This window comes from Gambusia affinis, linkage group LG21 (assembly GCF_019740435.1).
Source record: "Gambusia affinis linkage group LG21, SWU_Gaff_1.0, whole genome shotgun sequence".
NCBI classification, from domain to species: domain Eukaryota; kingdom Metazoa; phylum Chordata; class Actinopteri; order Cyprinodontiformes; family Poeciliidae; genus Gambusia; species Gambusia affinis.
Genome location: NC_057888.1, coordinates 15,463,726 through 15,481,528, shown reverse-complemented (window position 1 = coordinate 15,481,528; position 17,803 = coordinate 15,463,726). Strand labels below are relative to the sequence as shown.

General features: G+C 40.7%; 1 long non-coding RNA gene across 1 annotated transcript in view; it reads left to right on the top strand.

The window, feature by feature from the left end:
• LOC122824182 overlaps window positions 1-17,803 on the top strand; it is a 39,163-nt gene that overhangs the window by 1,979 nt on the left and 19,381 nt on the right. Inside the window, exon 2 of the long non-coding RNA XR_006369458.1 lies at window positions 12,238-12,469. This is a non-coding gene — a long non-coding RNA (uncharacterized LOC122824182). The remainder of the gene's footprint in view (window positions 1-12,237; window positions 12,470-17,803) is intronic.

Sequence of the window (17,803 nt, the reverse complement as noted above, 5' to 3'; positions counted from 1 at the left end):
TGTTGAACGTGATACAAAGATTGACTTCTTTAGCCACGACGGCCACAGAAATGTTTGCAATATAGGTGAGGCATTACACCTCAAAACACTTTGCCATCTTCTAGTCCTGGTGGCAGCTTCATGCTTTCAGGGCTTATAACTGTAAAAAATAATAAAGGTGGACTTCCTCAAACTTCCCTCAAACCATCATGCAGGGTAGTTTAAACATGGACACAGTTACGCCAGTGTTGACCAGAAAAGAGGCGAAACCCACTGCTCAAGCTTCTGCTTTCTTGTTAATTGTATCTTACTTTGGATTAAACAGATGTTGGGCTGGCTTTCCTTGAGCGTAAACCTGATATATTTTCTCCACAAAATTATTGAAATAAGACTTGCCACATCGAATATCTGTTTTGACTAATTTGACAACATCTTAGTTCTATAACATCTTATTGAAGAATGTGGAATATAGATTGTAAACCTGTATTTTTGTTAATCAACTGTGGCTCAGTAGTGAACTATTTGTCCTGCAGTCTGACGGTTGCAGGTCCGATTCCAGGTTCTTCCTGTCACATGTCGATGCCAACTGATCTATGCATCTGTCTATAAATCGACTTGAACATAAAGTGCTTTAAGTGGTCAGTATGACTAAAAAAAGTGCTATATAGGTTCAGTCCATTTTAAAACATACATTCCACATATTGAAGGTGATATTGTTAAAAGCTCTCTGGCTTTTTCACAAATATATATATATATATATATATATATATATATATATATATATATATATATATATATATATATATATAATTTTTTTTTTTGTATAAAGGAACTGTTTCTGAGTCAACTTTCTGTAGCCAGTGCATGATTTTCAGCCAGAAAGATGGTTTGACTTTAAGTACACTCTTTGTTCTCATCCCTGGTGGGCTAAATACTCTAAACCATGTTTCTCATGTAGAGTTTTTCTCTTGAGCCTAAACCACAAAAAAAAAAAAAAAAGTCTGAGTCAAGTGTCAAAGTTGTTTCAGGAAGCTCATTTTTCAGCGATGAGAAATGCTACTTTGCAATATGGAGACCATAGGTGCGGTCAAATAAATGTGCTGTCAAATTGAGTAGCCGTATGCGGTGCAGAAAAAGGTCTCGCTAAAATAGCACCGCAGAGCCTCCCACTTCCACTCATCTTCCCTTTTAAATCAGACTTATCTTCACCTCCATCACTACTGCCAGTCACACTGGAAGACGTTTTCGCTGCGGTGCTTGTGTGGAAAGAAAACATGCATCTGTAAGGTTTTGTGAGAGGCGAGATTCCACACAAATGCATGTGTGCAAGCAGAGAAGGCAGTAAACATCTGTCTCTGTGTCATGCATCTCAACAACTTGAGTATTTCTCAAGCAAAATGTTCAGCCTGCATGACTCCTGGCTGCCATTAGTAAAAGCCACAAAAAAAGGAGTGCACAAGAGTTGTAATCAAATTTAGTTTCAGTTTTAATTTGAAACTATATATTATTCCTGTAAATAAAAAAGAAAAGTTTTTAAAGAAAAGCTAAATTAGGAATATAGGATCCAAAGCATGGCATAACAACTAAATCCATATTGCAAATTACAGTGGAAAAAGCTCTTTTGAACTAAAGCTGAGTCAGTTTTACTACTGAGTTAGCTTTAGCATAGAGACATGTTGTTGGAAACCTTATAAATCAGTTTTCTGAAAGTATTCATATTTGCAAATGTACTGTAGTGTATAATGAATATGTTCAGTGTGACTTGTTTTGAATTGTTTCAATTTGCAAAGAGGGATTCATCAGACTAGTCACTGGTCTTCCACTCCTTTGAGGATTTATATACCTTTCTAGAAACTCACAGTGATGTGGCATCATTATCTAAAACAAATTAGAGATCAGAACAGAGGTGTAACTTTAAAAAAAACAAAATCTAAAGTTCTTTAAGCCTTACAGCTGAGCTTGCAAAGTAAAGTTTGTGAAGTTGTTCACCAAAACAAAGTCAATTCACGATGCATATCTACTGGGAATGAAACCAGTTTGACATTAAAACCAAATGAGATAAAGTACAACAACAAAAAAATAAAAAAAATAAATAAAACACCATTACAATCAAGAATTTTGACATTTCTTCTGCAAGATGCCTGTGGGACTCTGTGCTTCTGTGACAGTTTCATGGAATCTTTGTTTTGATAATCCTTGTTTTGGTGATACCTGTCACAGCACACAGTAGTAACCACCAAGCCCCCTCAATCTCTCAGCTAAATCTCCCTGTCTACACAGCATTGGCCCCGTGATAAGAAGGTGACACTGTCACTCCTGCCCACACACGCGCGCACACACACGTCCTGTTGACTGAAAACCACACGTGTACGCGCGCACACATATCAACACACGCACACAAAACAGCCTTGAAGGCGTTCACTGTGCATAGGCGTTCAGCATCATGCTAATTTTCATTGTTGTGATAAAAATAAACAGGTCTGGGGAGCTGAATCTGAAGGCCTGAGGGTCACAGCGCGCTCGACTGACAACGGGGGAGTGGGGAGGGTGAAGGAGGGGTGGGGCGGCAGAGCGGAGGAGGGTGGGTGGGGGCAGGGGGGGGGGGTCTCAGACTGAATTACCTTGATCCACCACGACAGCCACACATCACTGTCACCAGCCTGTTTGGAAGGGCTTGATGGGGCTGTGGTGCTAAGTTAAAGCAAGCCAACTGCGATGGATGTGTGTTGACAGTAGACTGCATTCAAGGGCACATTGAAATGAGCGGATGAATTGGGGGGAAAGTTTGCTAAGCCATGTGTGCCATAATTAGCCCGGGCTCTCCTCATGCCTCTTATCTGGTGGCTGGTTGGGATTGTCAGATGACTGAAGAATCGCTTGTGACATTATCACCGTCGCACAATAGCCCCTAAATCTCAGAACAGCGACAAGGTGTTATGTGGGAGGACCGTGTCACATTCTGTATTGTGGCTACATTACGGCAGTGTATTAGAGCTTATCTTTAAGAGTATGGAAAGTGAATTTACCTCCGTAACATTTTACCTTTCTGGGACGTCTCACGACTAATAGTTTAAACTGATATATTGTAAAAATGCTTTGCCATTTGACATAAAATTACACTAAAAGTGTTCCATGACCAGTTCTTTCAACTCTGTTATTAAGAAAATCAAGTCGAACGTATCGAGACTGATCAGATGTTGCTCTCTCTCAATCAGTCAACTTGTTCCATGCCACTGAATGGAACAATTTTGTTTACCAGCACAGGTAAGGTGCTGCACTCGGGCACTAGGTGGTGCTTAAACACAACCCTCTTACACAGAAAACACACACACATCTCACCACACGCCTCTTTACGTCTGCACACACACACCCACACACACAGTCATCAGCTCCCATTATTTTCACTCTAAGAGAACAACAAAACACCCCCACCGCTGCACGCACACACACACAAAGAAGGGGGGGGGGTAAAAGATACAAGGCTCGACTTACAGACCTCTTCTCTGTTCATTTGATATTCATCGGCTTCCCTTTCAGCCCTCCCTCCATGCCTGTCACACACACACACACGCACGCCCAAGCGTAAAAGCACCTCTCTCAACCTTACTCATCAAATCTCTGCTACACGTGTCCGAAGCATTGATACCCATCAAATCATCTGGGCCCTTTCAGCTCCTCTAAAGGGACGCGGCTGTATGCAGGCTAGGCGACCCGTTGCAACACAATACCTCTAAAGTCATATCCAAAGACACAGAGCTCTTGTAAAAACACAGCTTAGGCTGAGCTCTCCTAGTCTAATAGTTTATTCGGGGCGCAGGACCACGTGTGAGACGGAGTAAATAAACGTTCCCAGTTAACAGATAACGTCATCTGGATTTGTGGTGAACTTGTTCCCTGATAAAATGCCAAGTGTTCATGAAGAAACACAGATCAATAAAGCCTAAATGAATTGACCAAAAACACTATTTCAGCGGCATCATAAAAATGTGTGATGGCAAACAGCGGAGGCATGGAGATCTACCACATTAGAGTGTGCATGTATGTCGCCGGTGCCCACAGCAACTTTAGAACTGTACCAAAGGGAGCGATTGTGAAAGTCCTTGTGTGGCCCTTTTCTCTCATGCTAACAAGATAGAATTTACTGCTGCTTGTCGTCTGAACCGGAGGCTACGCGGGGACAGTCGGGGTATGCAAGTGAGCCGAGAATCACGTCTCAGGCAACAACTGTGCATGCTGCATGGTGTGGGATATATACGGGTGTTTGTGCGTGTTCATTGGTGGGTCTACAAAGCAGCTGCGTGAGCATTCCTGTTGACGTAAAGCAGCTAAACAGTACCAGCTTGCTGGGCTCTTAACCTCCCCTCTCCGAGAGAGAACCTAATGAAGTCCTGAAAGGCTTCCTGAGTCCCTCATCTGGCTTTGTTTAGGCCCAGCTCTGGCTCCTCTTGCTTGAGGAAGCCATTAACCCATTGGGAAGACAGTCACATACACCCTGGAAGACAGGTCTGCACGGTTAAAATCATGGATGTCTTCGAGAGCACTTTTCAGTTGGTGGTTTTTGAGGCCTCCTCTTCAGTGCAGAGTTAATAAATTGACGGTGTGTTATTCATGTTCTCCTGTTTCAAACATTACCAGACAGCAAGTAAGTTTTAAGCTGCATGAGTAAACAGCTGAGTTTATTTATTTTTTTTCCATTTGGAATATGTGGATGTGTGAAACATTAAGCTAACACTCTTCTGCACCTTATGGGTTCCCTGTGCACTGCTGATCAGCTGGCTGAAGAGAGCTGCTTTACGTTCACCGTTTCCCAAGTAAGCCAGAGTTAATCAGAGTCATAATTGCATAACTTTTACATAGTTATAAAGTTTTTGAAAACTGCCGCTACATTTAGCAAGTATTTAATCTGCGTTTTTGGAGAAATTTATATATTAAAATCTGATTTTACTTTACCTATCTTACACATAACTGTAACAGTTTTGGAAGAAGCGCTGCTTTTATGAGTAAAATTACAGAATATAATGTGTCTTACTGTGAAATTGCATGTAACCAGGGGTTGTCATACCAGACCCTGATCTCTCAGATCTTTATTTTGTCTTTCAGTTCTTTTTTTGTTTCTAGAACTGAAATAGGAAAAAAAACAAAAAAAACTGGGTCAACACAATTAAAAAGCGAAAAACAGACATGTCAATCCCAGAGTTATTCATACATTTGTCAAAATTATTTTCTCATTAATTTGATGTATAACTAAAAAGATGTGCAAGTCGTATCAGTTTGAAGAAGATGCATTGTATTTTACTATTTATACTTTATTAAAGGAAACATTATATTGAAAGTTATTCATATCCTTCTCACTAACCAATGAAAAAAATCTTTATTGGCGTTGGATCATTCAAACCATACTCTTAGTTGCTGACCAGCTTTTCTCAGTTAACCTGGGTGATAAGCTCTTTTAGGAAGGACTCTCTGCCATCACCCTAATCTTCAGCCCTCTTTACAGCTTCTGTATCAGATTCAAACAATAATTAAATAATAGTGCACTTTTTTTTCTGAACTTTCTTAGTTAAATGTTTATTTTGCAATCAAATCTACTCCCTTAAAAACCAGTCAAATGGAGCATGGCCCCTGTGCTACAGAATAAGTAATAAACAAGGTTTCTGTTCTCAACCAGAGAGCTGTGATCATCTACTGCCTTGAATAAAACAACAAGAGGGTGGAGGAATTACCGCATGTAGAATGAGATCAATGGAGGGAATAAAAACACATCAGATGGATCAGTCTATGCTTCTAGACCCCACCGCCACCACTTTTTTTTTTTTTTGCCAAACATATAATAGCACTTCATTTTAATTTTAGAGTTTGCGTATACTCAATAGAGGAAAATCGTTTCTACTTGGTTATGCCAGTCTATTGAGAGCGAGAAAAGTGAAAAGGGAATGCGGTTGGAGGAGATGTGGAGGGGTTTGGGGGGGTTGAGGGAATAAGCCAAATGCATGGCAAATAAAAAACTGCGGCAGTTAAAATTGAATTTGTATTCACCAGGAAGTGGGTTAACCCAGTTAAAAATCAGGGAATCCAATAGCAGTGCCTGATATGTGGTGTCGAGACAATCTCCTTTGGGGAACTTAAGCGCTTGGCTCATATGCTGCCTACCCGTGCTCAGAGCATGTTTTCAGGTAATAATAATATATCATATTGCTTAACGGCATATTTATGTAAGAACGCAGGGAGAGGAGGCATCTGGAGTGCCTTGGTGTTGTTCTTTGAAATCACCTCCCTCAGATATGTGCCATTCGCAGTTGTTATGTTTTCTCTCCCTTATCAGTTTTGCAGAAATGGAAAATTCTGTTACAGAGCGTATTTGGTTTGTCACAGTCAGATGCCTTCTCCTCAGGTTTGCATTTTGCAAGGGGCTGTGAAGGCATTTTCTTTCAGATTTCTCCGTTTTAAGAGACAGCTTAAATGTGTTTTTGTGCACGCATGTGGCTCGACTGCTATCTGCAACTTCGAACGGCGCACGGAAATGGCTGTTTTGTGTTTTGTTTTTTTTTTTATAAAAAAAAATAAAAAATTCAAATAATAAAAAAAACAAAAAAACATGCATGCACGCACAAAATGAAATGGGAAATGACAAATCTCCAAGTCTTTGTTATATAGGAGTATATTGACTGCCCTTGGTTCATTGACTTTTTATTACAGGAGCTAGCACAGCTGTCAGCAAATAGGGAAAAAATTGTCTCAGCCATTTACTTTGCAACATTTCAAGCTTATAATTTTTTTGTACCCTGCCCACACACTGCGCGTACAGCATTTTCGGCGCGTCAGCAGCTATGGCATGTTTTCGCCGTCCGTGTGTAGGTCCGAGTGCAGGAGGTGCAAGCTGTAAGCATGAGAGGAGAGTGTGTACAATGGAAAGGAGGAGAAAGAGGAAGGAGTGCAGACGGAGAGAAAGATAGAAGGAGGGAGGGGCAGATGAACTCCGAGAGAAGGAGACAGCCAGACAGAGAGGAGGTTTCGGTCTACCAGGAACACACAGCTCTTGCCGCCAGCAGTGTGTCAGTGGTGGTCCCCTCATCCAGTCTGCTGCAGCATCTGCCAGAGAGGCACCAGGCTGAGCGAGACCCAGATCCTTCCACAGGCTCATCTTGGGTCCAGAGCCCCATCAACTCCTTTCTCCTCCAGGCCCAACTGTCTTCTTCAGCTCCTTCCGCCCCACACCTCTCTGTCTTCACACCGAACCATGTTAGTAGCCCTGAATTGGGACCCTCAGGCCTATGTCTTTTCCTTTTATGCAGCCTCAGCAGAAGCTTCCTCTCTCTCCATCCCTCATGTGCCTCTTCCGCACAATCAACCTTAGACTTACAAGACCGCCTACTTGCATATCTCTTCTCCAGCTTCTCCCATTCTAAAGGCCAAGTTCTTTCAACATGCATTCATACAGAACAATACAAATGTCATAGCCTATAATGTTTTTTTTTTCTTTTTTATGTTTGCATTGTAGTCGCACGGAAAGCGTTGCTTTTTTCCTTAAGATATCTGCAGTAGATGTGCACCAACTGGAATTTTAGCCAATTTTTATTCTCTCTTTTTTTTTTTTTGGAAAGCTTTTGATTCGCTGATACTGACTCTGGACAGTTTTAACTCTCTTTAAGAACTAGAAATAAGAAAATAAGCCACTCCAATAGCAATTTAATTTCTAGTCTTCCTCCTGTGACCAGTTACTGATCATTTATGTAAGGCGCAGACATTTTATGTATGAGCTCGAGGGATCATTTGCTGCAACAGTGTTTTACGCTTAAAACTTAGTCGCAATGACTGAGAATTCTACATTTGTCAGGGTTTTTGAGGTCTCTGATCCTCAAACACCAGTGTCTGTCTACATTCTAGATAATGCAGGTTATATGAGCTTTGAGATTTTCAAAAGGCTTCCGACATTTCCCAATTCAGAATGATAAATGACAGACTAAGGTTCAAAAAATGATAAACAAGAGCAACGTTCCTGCTATTGGATTCATCAGGTTCGAACTGTCAGTCATTGTGCACCGGTCAGTGCAACTCTAGCTAAAAATCATCTGAGTGTGACGAACAGCCGATATTCCAGTGTATCACTAGGAATAACAATTTTGACTTGCAAAAAAAAAAAAAAGAAATATGAGTACTATATAAGATATAAAAAAATGTCCATATTAAGTCTATTTTTTGAGCAAAACCTGAGCATCAGTTATTACGTAGTCCCTCTGCTGAACTGGCAATATGCCTAGGATCTAGTTGCCTTTCACTTGATGAAAGCTAAAATCAGGTCTAACCCTCTTTGACTTTACAACAGATGAACTGAGTTAGAAAAATGGATGGAAACCTTAAATCAGAGGTGTTGCAAGTGAAGAGCTATCAGATGCATTCTTTCTTCAACACACCCGAGCCTGCTGCACATCATTCAACTATGCAGAGGCCCGGTAGCCAACCACTCATTTGGATTGGTGTGTTGGAGACGGGATGCTTCTCAACAGCGGCAGCCACCTGAGTGGCTCTTAACATCCAACGTCTCCGAGGACTTCTCTACTTTCCTACACAACTCCTTGACGTCTGCTCCCATCATGTACGAGAACTTTCACCGACCCTTACTTCACAAAACTTATCGGAAGAAAACTGCTGCATTGGTGCTTCCCCGAGCCTCTTTAAGGCCCACAACCCTAACCCCAATGTCTGACCTGTTCCTCCTCCTTTGTGTCAACGAGTCACTTTGCTTTGCTTTCTTCCCCCATTCACTTCCCATTACTCTGCTGCAAAAACACTCCTCAAGCCTTTCCACCCCCCCAACCCCCATTTAAAGCCCTTTTTCTTTCCCTGCTGGGGCTGGAGAGGGGCCGAAGCCGCAGCATCTTCCCATCCGTTAGCCAGGAGCCACAGATCCCAGCCAGAGATGCCATCTGATACAAGTCTATCATAATGAAGGTCCAGCATGGGGCTAAATGAGTTTCCACCTCAGCTGCGCAAGGGGCTAATGACAAAACAGCCTCCCTGTGCTCCTTGGCCTGCCGCTAGCTTTAATCAGGGCATATGGCACTTGCCTAAACTGCTTGCCTACGAGGAGAGGAGAAACGGGTGGAAAAAAAGGAGAGGAGTTGGGATGATTTGGGTAAGAGCAAAGAAATTTAATCCTGCAAATTTCAGGTGGAGAGGGAATAAAAAGAAGATCTTGGGATTTGGAATTGGGAGTTATAACGTGGGACTTCTTCAGCAGGGAGGCCTTTCTGTCTGTCTGACACAGCGTAGAAATTAATAATTGCTTTCATAGATTTATATTAATTTTCTGGATTTAATGTACCATGAATGGCAGATGATCAACAAGGGAAAACAAAAGTCTTTTAGTACCCTAGTGGAATAAAAAGACTGTGGAAGGGGATGGGAGCTTAACAAATAGACTACTCCATGTTCCTAGCCCACTTTATGGCTCCCCAACCTATCCAAATTAGCTTAAAGGATTGATAATTCTTCACTAATATAAAACTGTTACTGAGCCCCTAAACTGTGACTTGCCCTTTTTAGTTTTTGTCAACCACTAAATACAGGCTTGGTTTTGGAAATTAATTTGAAATCGCATAACAAGGCTTCCTTTTAATTTGATTAATTCTTTGTTGTTGTTTTAGATCCCTCGTGAAGACACCCATGACGTTTCGAGGTTATTTGTTCCACTGTCTAATGACAATTTTCCTTGCACAATAACTCCAGTTAAAAAGCCGCCTCAGAGCTAGTTCTTTTTTTTTTTTTCTTCATTTGCCTTGGAATCACAGACAAGGCTAAGCCAAAGGGGGACTAATAAAACCTCTCCCTTAATTCCACAGTGAGGCTACCGTTGTGATTGCTTACACTACAACTTAAAGCCCTAATTATATATTGAGGAACAATCAAAACTTAATATTCCAATCTTGGCCTTGGTTCCAATTTAGAAGCAAATGCATAAAACTGCAACGTTAATTTTCTCGCTGGTCATTAAAACGTGTCCCGTGAAAATATGTCCCTTTGCTCTGGAAGAACATGACATCTAGCTCATATTTCAGCTGATACAGCCTGACTGGCAATGCACGGCTGTATCAGGTTGTACACAGCATGGTGGAAATGAACATCTGAAGCCCATGCTGACAGTTTTGGACCCCACTGCTCCTGATTTCACCAGCACCATAACCAAGCTTGGCAACCAACAAGCCACCAGAACAAATTAGTTCGTCAGCAGCAGGGAGCAAGAGTTGCTTTTCCATGTGAGGAAGAAGGTAGAGGAAGGGCTTGTACATGTAGGCAGAGGCCTCTTAGTAACAGCTTTTTCCTGTTTTGCTTTCTTTTCTTCTGATCTGCACTGTGCCTCCTTCTCAGTCTCGCTCCAAACAGTGCTGTCCAGAGTTTCCCTTGGAGTAGGAAGATTTCTTGCAGCTGGTACACATTGGGAACATTTTAATATTATGCAGAAGATTAGACTAAACTAACTACATTATTCCCCAATTACACTCGTTTCATCCAACTGATGTCTTTATATCCTTCCCCTCGCTTCGATTAGCCTAATGTGGAAATGGAAGGGGGGAATACGCTTAGGACTGTACCGATTGTTCCTCGGTTGCCTATTATTTCAGAGCACCATTAACATGGAGGCGTCTTTTATAGTGACTGTAAATAAAACGATTAGTGGCAGATCCAGCCGGGTGCTGAGGAAGATTTCATTCCAGGGATCTGCTTATCAACGTTCTTGGAAGGTTTTGAATTATTGCGAGGGCCCGCCACAGTCTGAGAAGCCACCTTCCCCCCACCTTCATCCCACGACGGCTCTGTGTCTCTCTCTGAATCCGCATTACGGTGAGCAAATCTCACCCCTGCTTTGAATCCTTGTCATAAAGTAAATAAATCAATTACATTCCCACACACATGCACGGCTTCCATCGCGACGTAGGTTCAAATCGCTTCGTCTCACATGCCTGTAAGCCTGCTTAATATCCTGCCGAGCGTGCCCAAATTATTAGAAAGTACAAGAGTGACAATTGTCAGCCGATGTTGTTGATCTGAACGCACAAATATTAAATGCCGTCAGCCTGAATGTGGAGAAAGGGAAACGCTCCCTCACTTCATAAACCCCTCGCCAAGCAGGAAGCGCTCTGGATTGTGGGTGTTCTTCACAAGGCCGATGCAGCAAACTGCAGTCAAGAGACCCCAAACCAAAGCATTCCTCCATCACTGTTCAGTCAAGGCGAATGATCTCTGTGTATGCAACAAGTCCACAAGCTGTACCGAGTGGAAACCTGTGTCTTTACAAATTTATTCAGTGGGCCTGTATTTGTACGCACACTTTATTATAATAGCCACCCATCGCTGATAACTCCATGTCAGTTTGTCTAGTGGCCTTCAGCGTAGATCATATTGGGAATATGATCTATGCTTTGTGGAATATTGCTGATTATTGTCAGCAAAATAAATATTGTAATGTGGTTTATTTTGAAAACGGTTAACTCTATTTAATAAAAGAAATCTGAAACCAGTTTGGTGGGGAATTTTACTTTGCTATTTGAACTATTTAACAATCACTTAAAACGAAAATATTTACATGATTGCAGCAACCACACAGCTTAATGTAACCAGTCTATGAAAGTAGCATTTGATAATGGGTAAGTCTTGTACTACTGAGTATGTTTGTGGAACGCCAACTGTATACAGTCACAGATGTATTGGCAAGAAATATTGTGATGCCATTCCAAATACTTTTTAATCGCCTCTTTTATCATTATGGCAATAATTAAGCCAAAAAAAATCCTGGACATTTTCTTGTTAATCTATGTGATTCTAACTCAATTTGATTGACATGATTTTAAAAGTCTGTATAATGCACCATCACTCAATTGCTCTGACAAGAAAACATCGGACGTTCAGGAGTAAGAGATATGAAAAATGAACGTGATTTTTAAATGGCTGCTTGTCTTTATCCTTTACAGCTTTAATTCATTTTGAACAAATACTTTAAAATTAAATCATACATGCTTCAGGGTTGCATGGTACTGAAACAATACTGGACCTTACACGTGTTGTTTTAATAATGTGGATAAATCCTGTTAGATGATACAAACAGAAGAAGAAGAAGAAAAAGAAACTGATGTTACTATTTAAAATCATTCGTTGCTGTGATGCATTTCTGTGACATTACACTGAAACCCCTTTTGGCTATACTGTAACACTGTCAGAATGTTTGTTTTTCTTTTTTCTTCCTTCTCTCTTCTCCTTCTTTAGCTCCTTGGATTAACTTCCCTTTGTGTTGGACGGCAGGGATGTGCCGTGTGGATTTCAGATGTACGGGCAGCTGTTTCATCGCTCGCAGGGTGTTTGTCTGTGGTGGCATTTTTCGACTCCATTCAGCACACGGGACGGTCTCCCCCAGGCCGGGAGCATCCCAGCTTCCTCTGTTCCTCCACCGTCCCAGCCAGCGGTCAAGGCACACATGATCTCTGACCCAGCCACGCAGGTGGGTTCACATCTGAACAAACGCAAACACACGTATCACAAAACACCAAAACGTCACGTTTTGATTCTCGCTTCTATCGACTTTCATTGAAGGTGATGAAGGAGCTCTGTCTGTTGAGGGGGTGGAATAAGATATACAATTACCAGGTGTGCAAAGGGTAGACCTCTGCTGTGTCATTATGTACCAATGCTATTGTCTGATGAAATCTTTTAATATGACAGATCCACAAAAGCGTTTCCATAATTTATGACCTGGAAATTTTTCACTTGGAGAACTGAAACTGATATATTTTTTTTCTTAATAACCTCCAAATCATTCAAACTGGGGAGCACAGCCATGACTTTTAAAAAAAATTTTTTTTAGAATGTACCACTTTAGGTCAGAGATAAAATTTTTTTTAAAAAGTTATTGTTGGGGGAGATAGGCTCTCGGGAGCCCACTGACAAATCATTTTGTTTATTGGAAGTAAAACTACTCTGACCACAATTCCCACTGGAACTGCAGCCACGTCTGATGTTTTGACCTTTTGTAAATGAATCTTAGCAAGCCTGAACATTTCAGGTAATTATATAGAAAAACCGCTTTGACAGAATCTATTTGGACTGAATTACCAACAGTATATCATTGCAACAACGATGCTGTTTGAACTCACTCACTTAGCAGTGACAACTTTGAGAGAGCAAAGCAGACAAGCTGCATGGCAACTTGCGGTAAAAGGCACTTACTCCTTCTGAATGTATCCTTAAGAAGAAGTAAAGGGTGGAAAACATGGATGGAAAATAACTGCACAAATGTTAAGTCTTTTAAATAAACACTTATGCCTTCACAGCTCAGTGTCTCTGTCCACGGAAACAGTGGGACTCCTGCAGAGTTTAACATGTAGTGGAACATAATCACTGCTCTCATGTGCGTAATGTCTAAGTGGATAAACCTTAAATCAGAGTCCCAACATATACAGAGCATAGCTTATTGCTTTGGATGTAACAGGGCAGACTGAGCCAACATTTATCCTCCTGCCTCAATAAAAAATGGTTTTGTTATGTTTTTGTCTCTCAATGAACGATGGCAAAATTAAGTAAATCTCACAGTCATTCATCTGCCCACAACTATATAAGCTTGACTTGAAAACCCCCTAAAAAAACTATGAAAATATGTACTTGTATACGTCCGTGGAACATGGTAAACAGTTTGTCACATCACAAACACGGAGATGATTTCTACCCCCAAATCTCCACATAATTGTGAAATGAAGGGGAAATATTTCATGTCTTTGGAAATCTTTTGCAAAATATGAAATTTTAAAAAAGGTTGGCTTGCATTTAAATTTGAAGTGTCATGACTCAAAACTCTGCCGAACCCCCTTTTTGGTGTAATTAAAGCTCCATGTCTTTTGGGGTTGTCTCTCCACCAGCGCTGTACATCAGACGGCTGACATTTTTCCCCGTTAGTCTTTGTGAAACGTGGAGTCATTTGTGTCTGGCATTCGGAGTTTGATTTACATTTAAGCCCAAAACGATTCATATCCCCGGCAGGTTAAGCTTTAAAGTTTAAACCTCTCAACTGCCTGCGTGCCTTTAACTTCATAATGCTGGTTTTCACAAACATTCGCAAACTACCTTCTCAGGATCTGCGCACAATATCTGCGATTACACTGCGAATGGATAATCCAGGACCCACTTTGATAATTACAGGAGTTCTGAAAGCCCTTTGTTGCACTGCATGCTATTCAGCTCAGTTGAATGCTTTATTTACCACAAAGGGAAAGACGAAAGTCATCGTAACTCATATCGTCCAAGCATCTTCAAAGAGTTGATTTGGACAGTGAACGAATCTAAAGAAGACTTTATCTAAAGACACTGTTGGTGTATGACAGTCTCATGTCTGTTACGCTTAAATGTCACGACATGCCAACAGCTCTGTATTGGGGCAGCAGCGTTGTTTCACTGCAACATGTCCTGGATTACACCATCAGCTGTTGGCAAGCACCGCTAATCCACTTCATTTGCTTTTGCCGCTCCTGTATAAATCAAAACAAGGCATATTAAAATGCCTCTTAAACATGATGTGAACAAAAGATACAGTTAAACTATAATGATACACTGTCTTTGGAATGCGTGCTGTAAAATGTCTCTGCTTCAGTGTGGTTGGATCCATGAAGTGTGCCTTTCAGTACTACAGCCCCCCCCAACCCCCAACAGCCAGCTCCCTGGATTTCCCACCTTGTGCTAGATGAGTTAAAAGCAGATCATATTTCCACAGGTGGCTGCGGCACGAACTTACCCTGGAATGTTGAGCCACATAAATCTCTGTAATTGCACGAAATCGATCAGATAAATGAAGCTACAACTGTTGAGGGTGACGCCCTTCTTCTTCTTTTTTTTTTTTTTACCTTTTTCACCATTCCTCATGCTTTTATCTGACAACAAGAATGAAGGGGCAGACACATCCAAACTCTCTCTCTTATTATCACACACAAGCCGATGCATCCCTGTCTAGTAGATATACTGGAAAATAAAAAAAATAAAAGTGGATATGTCAGACGTGGGCTTAGAATATGTTTTGACGGCTCTGACTTTTGACTGCATATACTTAAAGTATTCACAGAGACTCGGAGAGGCCCGTGACATCAGTGTCCTGTAATTGATGAGACAATGTCAAGACTTTAAAAATCTGTAAACTACTACGGCGTGGCTTGCGCAGTATGACAAGCGGACTGAGGAAAGAGAGACAAGTTGTTTCATTCAGACTGACTTTCGGGACATGTGCTCTGCTGTCTTCCCTTGTGTGTCTTCACCGAGTTGTACAGGGTAGAGGCCTAACTCTTTGAAATGAACAAAAAAGTGTGTCAACGCATGGGGGATATTAGGCATGCAAACATATAGCTTTTCTAAAGCTATAGGCACATTTTTTGTTAACATTCATTCAAATGCAATTTTTCACCTATAGCACAGTAACCTAGAGAGGTATATGAAACCAATTTGGTTAAATTTCTTCTGTTTTTGCTTGTTATTCACTTTAAATGTTTCAGATCATTAGATAAGTTTTAGCATTGTGCATAGATAATCTGAATAAATACAAAAGGCTTTCTTCAAGTGAAGAATTAATTAAGGCGCCCATAAGTTAAGGAGTTTCTGCTAAAGAGGAGACTTCATAGTGTCATCGATTAGGATAACATACTCCGATGTAAAACAGCAAAGCAAGCCAAAACTATCACAGCCATTTGAGACTGCAGACATGGTGTCATTTTTCTAAAATTCTTAGTTTTATGACCGATGCAATTAAAAGAGGGTCACCTTCCAAAACAATTATGCTTTTCTCCAATCAGTGCAACAGATTATTTTTCCAAATGTCTTACTTTTAGTAAACTATGTACTCCATCCAAAATCCTTAGATATGGTTTTGCAAACTACTGATACATGTCAGCAACTTTGTTCAACTAATTATTTGTTTTTTAATTCTTATGGACGACTGCTTCATATGTTAATTTTTGACCTCTTTTAGCATACTTTAACTAGTCAGATAGGTTTTAATTAATCTCTTGATTCTCGAGGTCTGGGTTTAAGTAGTCCTGAGGGTGACTAGTTATATTATACAAAAACTGGGTAATCAAAGTTTAAACATGACTTGATAAAGAGATATGGATATTTTTTTCTTCCAGTATTAGATTGGTTTGACTACATTTGTTTTCTTTCAATGCATAAAATTGTCATTTCAAATTCGATTTTGTATTTGCCCAGGTTTTATTTGTCTATACCGAAGTAAATTTGATGAGCTCAAACATTAAAGTGACATCACAACAAACGAACAAAAAAGGAATGACTGAAAATGACAATTAGTTTTCTACGACACTATAGTGCAGATCATGCATTCTCTATAAAGTTATATATGCCTGGAAATCTAAATAGTCCCTTTAAACTCATTGGGCCCATGTAATAAAGCTTAATCCCCACCTCTGGAACCATATGTCCTTCCTGGTCTCCATTAAGTTTTGTTTGTTTGTATTTTTCCGCAGTGTCTCTGTCATCACCACAACTGCTCAAGCTAATGAAAAAAAGAAAAGCCCATAAAACCTGGGGCCTGCAAAACAAGAAGAGAAAAACATCTTACAATCTCACACTAACAAACAAACGGATAAAACCATTTCATTCACACTGAGCTGTATACACTATGAGGGACGGGAAGAAGGTGGGTTTGTGGGTAGGGGGAGAGAAGAGAAGAGAAGAAAAGTTGGGGGATGAGAGAAGGGGATCTGAGGTCGGCTGGTGAAGGGGTGGAGCTGCAGGTCTCCTTATTTGCCAGGTGTGCTTTTCACAGAGACCCACACACCCTCTGTTTTTGCACTGTGGTGTCGGCGAGGTGGTGAAAAATGACAAGGCCAGACACTGGAGCCGCCACGACACAGAATTGGGGAAGAATTCCCACACATCCCACAGTGATGAGGGAAGCCTTCTGTTAACTGTCAGGAATCCGTTTAATAGTCATTCTAATGAAATTTTAGAACACAAAAGGTACCAAAAATTAAGATGGATGGGCTGTGCAAGTTTGTTTGAGTTTTAGTTAAGTACATTGGCTAGAGCTGAGTAACGTGTGCTTCAAAACACAGCTCTGCATTTTTCTAATAATGTTTCATTTATTAATGTGGCCTTTTTTATGAAAATGAAAACTTTTTTACTCTCTAGGGATGGTGGAGGGGGTAGAATCAATATTAAACCAAAGCAGGTGATTCATGCAAGCATTATGGTGATGGCACAAACATCCCTGGGTCACCATTGCAATTTTCTCTGCCATTAATTACAGCTAGGCTGGCACACATAAGCTATCTAAGGATGCCGCAGATTATCTCCGGATGCAAGTCCTTTGAAAGGCTAAAATCTCCTATGTCTTCTTTCCTCTGCTTCCCTCGGCCCACTGCTTCAACTGTGAGTCAGGGGGTTCTTCACATGGTGTCCATTAGTTAAGGAACAAAAGGATGTCCGATTAAGACCACCATGGCAGTTGTTTTTATGCTGTCGGCAGATTGCGTCTTTCTCCATCTTTATTATTTATCATTAATAGAGCTGACTTTTTATTTTTTCCAATTCTGTAAACATTGGTGCACATGCAAAAAAACGAATTATATTTATTAGCTGAGAAGAAATGTCATGACAGTTGTGTAAATTGAAGCATTTTCCACATACACTGTTGTGTGAATATTGTTCTTTCACTTCACATTTTCGCACTACTTAGAGAAAATACAATGTCAAAATAAATCTAAGAGAAATACATTGAGGTTTGTGATGCTGTATTTTCAATGATAATCCAGCATTGAGTTTTAACAGATAGTAAAATCTCAGA